Genomic DNA, 8,155 nt, shown 5'->3' with positions numbered 1-8,155 from the left:
ATATGGTCTTTGAATCCACATCTGTTCATTATTTGAACCAATTCCCCTTTGTCTTAATTTTTCTTTGGAGCGTACATTGTAATTCTAGACCTTTTTTTACCATCCCATTTTCTTCCGTTTTACTGGCGCTGATATTATGACCTAAATGTGTCGCAAGCGCCGTAAAACCCCCCAAAACAAACCAACAATTATTGTATCTGTCTCTGATTACGCGCCTCTTGCAAACTAAACACAAACTACCAACTATACTGTTTAAATGCAGTGTAAAAAAACGCTGGAGTAACAATATCCTCTTTGTAAATGTCTCTTATTGTGGTAAAAATGCTTTCAGGGATTTCATTTTTGTTTGACTTAATTCTTTGGGGGTTTTTTGGGTTTTTTTTTTTTGGGGGGGGGGGGGGGGTTGTTTTACTTTGCCGAAATTGAAGAAAGACAATTCACGATATAACGAGCGTATTGTTGGACAAAACTACCGGGATCACATGTTGTCTAAATATACTGGATACTTTTGTAGACGTTTAGCTTGGTATTCATAGCCTGCATTTTTTACATTCATCACATAGGATGAGAGATTGCAACCTGTACTGTAAGGCGCTAGTAGGGTGAGTACCATAGAATTTAACTTCTATTTGAGATAGGACGGGAATCATGTGTGCCTAGACTAGTCGTATTCACGAACCTCCAGACCTAATTTAGGTCTCGTTATGAGCCTAAAACTTTACACAAGTCAGATTATTTATCAAATGGGAAAATACAAGAAAATAATCTAGGCAAAACCACAAAAAAAAAAAAAAAAAAAAAAAAAACGCATCAAAAACCAAAACACCCCCCCCCCCCCAAAAAAAAAAAAAAAAAACAAAAAAACAAACCACAACAAAAAACAATAAACAAAATACAAAAACAAAACAAAACTACCCCCCCCCCAAAAAAAAACAAAAAAACAAAACAAATACAAAACAAAACAAAACACAACAAGCAAACAACAAAACAGACAAGCAAAAAAATAAACACACAAAAAAAAAACAACAAAAAAAACAAAACTATCAATAATTCAACCCTTTCACGATGGGAATTGAACCGCAGATATTTCCTATTTTATCTTAGATTGTTTCATTTCTTGACACAGGTCTCCAAATCATACAGCCATTCTGATATTAAGATGGCTCTGTCATACAGCCAGTACAATAAAATCACGTTAAACCGCTACCCAATATCACTAATCTCACCTTGAGTCGATTTAACGAGTGATAACTGCATCAAATTCACAACTCTTATTTGTTATACTGAAAACTTTGCCAAGAACCAAGATGCATTATAATAGAGCTTTTCTGCATTCTTAAACACCAAAACCAAACGTTTAAATCTCCTTGTGTGTGAAGTTGTTATGTAAAGTTTGTGATTTGTATACGAAAACGAAAATTAAAAGGAAAGGAGAAGAAAAAAGAAAACAAACTAAAGATAATTTTTACGAACCGAGCGAAAGAAAAAAAAAACCCAGTCAATAAGTAATAATCTCCCGATAATAAAAAATAATAATTCAACAAATGCTCATTCTGGTTGGATATTGTTGACGATGATAAAAAAAAAACGTAGAGAACATTAAGTGATAAAAACTTTTATAGAAATTCTAATGGATTTGCATAGGTTTTATGACTGTTATCATGCTGAATGTGTCTTACCGTGATATTTGATACGTGTTGAAAAAAAGATAGAAAACAACATTAAATACACATTAAACTTTAACTCGAATTAAACTGTCGGCACTATTGAACACCGTGAGGATGAACACATTAAACGGACATAAAATAATGGATGAGGTGTCATGTGATCCACACGTCTTGCAGCGCATGCATCAGTAAATTGGAGGGAGAAAAAAATGGGGTGGGGGGGGGGGGGGGTGGCTTATACAGAATTATGCAGTGTTTTTCTTCTATAAACATTATTTGATTTACATTTGAAAGCTATCTCTTTGTGCTCGACTAAAATTTTAAAGATATTCTACTTTCGGAACAGACCACATTTATTTCAGAAAAGTGAGTGGAGTCTTAGGTCGCATCTTAAGCATGTTGAAATAGGGATAAGGCGCTACACAAATGCCATTTATTATTATTATTATTTATTATTATTATTATTATTATTATTATTATTATTATTATTATTATTATTATTATTATTATTATTATTATTATTATTATTATTATCTTAGGAGCAAAACTTGCGTTTAATGCCCTGCTTGTGAAAATTATGAAAACGGCGAATCATGTTTGGTTAGAATAAAACCAAACCCCTTCTTAGGAGGATCAAAGTACCGTTTCATTTTTCTTTTCTATTCTTTTTTTTTTTTTTTTCTTTTTTTTTTCTTCTTTTTTTTTTATACATTGTCCCAAAGACCTACAGACCTACTTTAAGATGGACAGCGGTCAAGGGAGTTTATTCTTAATTATTCCGTCTGCATGTCAAAGTGACCCTCAACAAGCTACCGTCTATGATAACACTCGGTAAAGTCGGAATAGGTAATGGCAGTGAACAGCCTCACTGTGACAAAAGGTCTTCTTCCTTTTGGCCAGAACGATTTTAATTCACATAACGATAAATCAAAATAGCTCCGTATTGCCAAATCGTCTTAAGGGAATTCAAAGGTGATCTCAAGTTTGGTCTTTTTGACAAGTTGAGGGCCATTATAATCTAACAATAAATAATGCAATATTTCATTCTGGCCAAAATGAAAAAAAAGTGTTTTGTTATTGTGCGGCACAATAGGGATACGGCCTAATGGAAATAGGGTGACACTGCCTTGCATCACCAATGGGTCATAGGGGCCGTTCGATTATTATTGGACACTGCGATGTCGTCTGCTTGCCATAAAGTAAATAGCAAATTGAATTATTGCCCTTGAGAATGACGAGAGTTGCCCTTCCTACTTTTTTCTTTCTTCCTTTTCTTGTTTGGTTGTTATTGTCCCATTGGTGGTCGGATGGTATGTCATTTCGCTTTGACCTGTGGGTTCCGAGTTCGAGTCCCGATGTAGTTAGTACAATGTTGTACGTGGAAAAGTCTCTTTACTCGCATTTTCTCATCATACTCATGTGTGAGACAAGTACATGGCTCTGTTCTTATCATTCAATTCAGCATTTCGGATGAGTAAAGTTGACACACAAACACACAGACACACACACACACACACACACACACACACGTTCTCTCTCTCTCTCTCTCTCTCTCTCTCTCTCTCTCTCTCTCTCTCTCTCTCTCTCTCTCTCTCTCTCTCTCTCACACACACATGCACACATGCGCGTGCGAGTACAAAATATCGTTAATTAATTATGATTTCTCTGAAATGAGAAAACATTCTAGTGCTTTTTTGTTTTTGATTGTATTGGTGTTTATTTATTATTTTAAGATTCGATTTGTTTATTTTCTTTCTTTGTTTTGTTTTTGTGTCTTTATTTTTTCTCTTCTCATTGCAACCCAAAAGTTTTTTTTCCTTGGGACACGGTTCAGGCTTTTCTGTCTTTATTTTTTCGATGACCTTGATCAAGTCTGTTTCTCCGCCGTTTTTCCCACGGCCGGTCCAGGACTTCGTGTTCGCCACGAAAATATATAATCTTGTAATCTCCATTAAAAGTATCTGCACCATTACAATAGTCTTATCGTCCGTTGGAGATGACCGATATATTCAGTTATTGGTACGATAGAATGAGGAGAGAGAGCAGTAAGAAGAGAGAGACGAGAGAGTAGGAGAGCAGTAAAAGAGAAGAGAGATGACGAGAGAAGAGAGAGAGAGATGAAGATGAAAATTAGAAGGAGAGAGAAGAGAGAGTAAAAGAGAAGAAGAGAGAAGAGATGAGAGATAGGACAGATAGAAATGAGGAGAGAGAGAGAGAGAGAGAGAAGAGAGAGAGAGAAGAGAAGAAGAGAGAGAAGAGGAGAGAGAAGAGAGAGAGAGAATAATAGAGAGAAGAGGAGAGATAGAAGAGAGAGAGAGGAGAGAGAGAGAAGAGAAGAGAGAAAGAGAGAAGAGAGAGAATGAGAGAGAAGAGAGAGAGAGAGAAATAGAGAAATGGAGGGAGAGAGATGAGAGAGAGAGAGAGAGAGAGAGAGAGAGAGAGGAAGAGAGAGAGAAAGGAGAGAGAGAGGAGAGAAAAAATGAGGAGAAGATAGAGTAGAGAGTAAAAATTAGATAGATAGATATATATATAGATAGTATATATATATATATATATATATTATATATATATATATTATATATAACCAAACAACATCACACACATATATATATATATATATATATATAAGAGAGAGAGAGAGAGAGAGAGAGAGAGAGAGAGAGAGAGAGGTGTGTGTGTGTGTGTGAGAGAGAGAGAGAGAGAAAGAAAGGAAGAAAGAAAGAGAGAGAGAGAGAGAGAGAGAGAGAGAGAGAGAGAGAGAGAGAGAGAGAGAGAGAGAGAGAGAGAGAGAGAGAGCAGGTTAGCGAAGAAAGATATTCGATGTATCTCTGCTCTCCAGGATTTGAATATTTTCAGTGGCTAGGTCAACAGATTTCTCAGCCTCGGCTGCCTTTTACAAAACACAGTAAGAACAAGTCATGTAACTTGAAACGCTGTTTAATTTTATAGTTCTTATGGACTTGGTTTTAAAGTTAAAGAGAGAATGGTAAAATGTCCCTGCACGGTTTATCGCCCATTTCCCTTCCATTTCACATCTGCCTCTCTATTTCATATTGTTTTGTGTGGCTGTTTTATTTCGTGGTATGACTCTCGGATTGCGGTTGTAGAAGAACGAAAGTAAAAATAAGAATTTCACTTTTAAAAGATACTTTCAATAAAATTGAAATTTATAATAAAAAAACAGATATATTGAAATTAAATACATAGACACACACACGTACACACATACACACACATACACACACACATACACACACAAACACGTACACACATACACACACACACGTACACACATACACACACAATTACACACACACACACATACACACACACATACAAACACACACACACACACATGAAGGCCGTTTTAATCGATCAATATCCGAAGAGAGAAATGAAATAATCGTCAACGTTCATAGACGAATAGCTGGGTGGGGTTCCTGACCTCCCATAGTGGACAGGGCGGTACATACTGTGTCTTCTATCCCCCTATGTCTGTTTCCCAATATGCTTTCTGTCTTTGTCTTGGAATGAGATTACTTGGTTTTGTCTTGGCCCTGGCCGGAGTCCTAGCTGGGAGGGAAACAGTCAAATGCATAGTTATTTTTTTTGGAGATGATATTTTTTTCCTTGTAAATCATCTCTCTGTTATGTATTATTATATTTGTTATTTTGAATGTATAATGTAGGCATGTGAGTGGATTCCTATTTGTTGGATTTTCTGCTTGTGTCCGGATGAGACTTATAGGTGATCTCAAACTAAGTACATTGGTGGTGTGCTCTTGGAATCTACATCTGATCCCTATTTGTTCCCAGTTCCCCTTTGTCTTACTTTCTCTTGGTTGCTTTAATTGTAATTCTAGAACTTTTTACTATCCCATTTTCTTCCTTTTTACTGTCGCTGATATGACCTTAATGTGTTGCAAGCGCCGTAAAACCCTTAAAAACACAAACACATAGACGAATAGAGGACAAGATGGATTGGTGGTGGAGAGCCGTGATCACCAGCCTCTGCTACAGACCCCACGTTACCATAAGTAAATTAAATGACAATGTGATCGCAAGTTCGTCTTTCACTGTGGGCAGCGCAGAATTAAGCCATTGAAAAAGAAATTGACTCAAATTTTATCCGCACACTTAGATGTACAATGAGTATTGGCTATTAACTACGTTGTTTCGGTCGAAACGTAATTATGTTAGAATCTGAAAGAAATGTCACATTTCATCATTTTAAAATATATTATTAAGTATTGTAGATGTCTTCGAATTCTTATAACACTATTAACTCACTCAATCCTAGAGATTTTTGCTACTTTTCAAAATTGAAAATAATGTATTAAAAATTAGCATGTACATAGTTTTATTTAACTACCATTAACATGTAAGAACTAAAAACATAATATTTGATACTACGCCTATAATTTGTCTCAGAAAAATGTAATAAATAGGCATGGGGTAAAAGTAACCCGGGTAAACTACTGGTATCGTCGGTGTTAGGGTTGAGTGAGTTAACAAATTTAATGGATATTACGCATGTAAATATTCAAAACTTTTGTTTTTGTAAACTACAGGAAGGCGTGTTTATGTCGTGAGGTTCACAGCTGTCAAAAATATTGTCATAATTGATTACGACTCTGGGTGACGAATACAAAAGTAAACCAATAGATTCGTGGAAGATGAAAGATGAAGTGATTGTCGACTTAAATGAGCCAGATTTTAAAACTGATTCCCACCATAATGCAATAATAAGCTTTTTTGGTTCCATGAAGTCATGTAAAAAAATAAAAACAGCATTGTTGACATTTATTAATGGAACCAATCAAATACTATGTTAGGATTTTCTGTAACCAACAACTTAAATGTACGAATAAATCAATCTGACAACTATTTTAATTTCATTCGAAAAAAAAAATCAAGCCACTAGTCCTATAAGGTGACCAGGTACGTTTGATGGGAGAAGTAAAGTCTTCTGCCACTCTGTGACATTGTCTACTTGATCTTATCTTCTCGTAACCTTGAAGTTGACCCCTGAACCAACAGCTTGGCGTTGCAGACGGATGAGTTTTGATGGAACGATAAACAGGAATGGATAATTTCCTGCTTTTCCTTCAAACACTCGCCTGATGATCAAAGCAAATCAATTGACGTGCAACTAGCTGGAGAAATAATAATAAAGTCAATTGTTATCTGTTAAAAACACACATAACTTTGTATATGTTCTCGGTTGATAAAGAAATTAACAAACAAAACCAAAAGGAATAAAAATGTTTATGTGTGAAATGGCACATTGATCAAAGGATTTTTGTTTTGATTGATATGGTTGAAAAAGTTGAAAGCTTTGCTCTCAGGACATTTCGCTTATCACAAGAGTTTCTCGAACAGTCCATTTCATCAAAGTTATAGCTGTACTCAGAACCATACAGCATATTTGAGTTGGGAATTAGTCCGGTTTCTCTAGCGTTAAATAGACATTACTAATTGCTTGCTACCTTTTGGATAACGACACTAGACTTTCGTGAAACACTTGCCGCCAGATCAAAAAGACCCAAAATCCTAATCACTGACAGGTAAGTCTGAAAAAATCCGGACTGCATTCGGGATTGACAGCGAATCCTTTCCTTAAAAAGATAGATATGAACATTAAAATGTATATAGCAGAATTACCACGGTTAACAATATTTTATTTATTCTCCCAGCAGACCAATTGAACCATATTTCCATTTCATACAGTACCAATAGCCGGTTGGCGGCTGAGTTCAGGGGTCACTTCAAGGTTACGAGCAGATAAGATCAAGTAGACAATGAGGCAGAGTGGCAGGGATCCTTTGTAAAGCGCTTTGAGCACGTTTAGTGGATGTGCGCTATATAAAAGGTCAATTTTTTTTTCTATGGCTGGCCAAGTTAAAAAAAGAAACAAACCACATGTTAATTGTTATAGGCTCATTGTTGTAATGGAAAATACTCTCAAACCAACGCAAACTTTTGTACAACAATGTCAAATCAAGCCCATTATCGGCTTCGACTATTAAAAAAAAAGAGCTTTTATAAAACGCGATATCCACGAAACATGATCAAAGCGCTTTACAAGGGATCCATAGCCACAGTAACACTTAACATGTAGAACGAGACATGACGCCTGTCAGGCGATAGAGCACACTTTTTTTTTCGGACAAGGACAACGCTGGTAACGGCCAGGTACTCATTATTTACTTGAGTATGGTGAGAGAATGTGACTAAAGGGTCATTTCCATGGACTAAACTATGCGCCGAGGGAGGCTCGAACCCAGGACCTTCCGATCCGAAAGCGAGTGTCATACTAGACCACATAGCCGCAGATATTAATGCACTTCGGTCAAACTTTTGGTACACTATCGGTTTTAAGCGTCTTCTTGTGCGTGCGCGCGCGTGTGTGTTTGTGTGTGTATGTGTATAGAAGGAGGGTGGGGGCTAGATGAGCTTCTCTAGATTTAAAAAAAGGGTATGTCTGG

Source organism: Berghia stephanieae, chromosome 1 (genome assembly GCF_034508935.2).
Source record: "Berghia stephanieae isolate SIO BIC M18660-M18661 chromosome 1, UCSD_Bste_1.3, whole genome shotgun sequence".
Classification (NCBI taxonomy): domain Eukaryota; kingdom Metazoa; phylum Mollusca; class Gastropoda; order Nudibranchia; family Aeolidiidae; genus Berghia; species Berghia stephanieae.
This window is presented reverse-complemented; position numbering follows the sequence as displayed.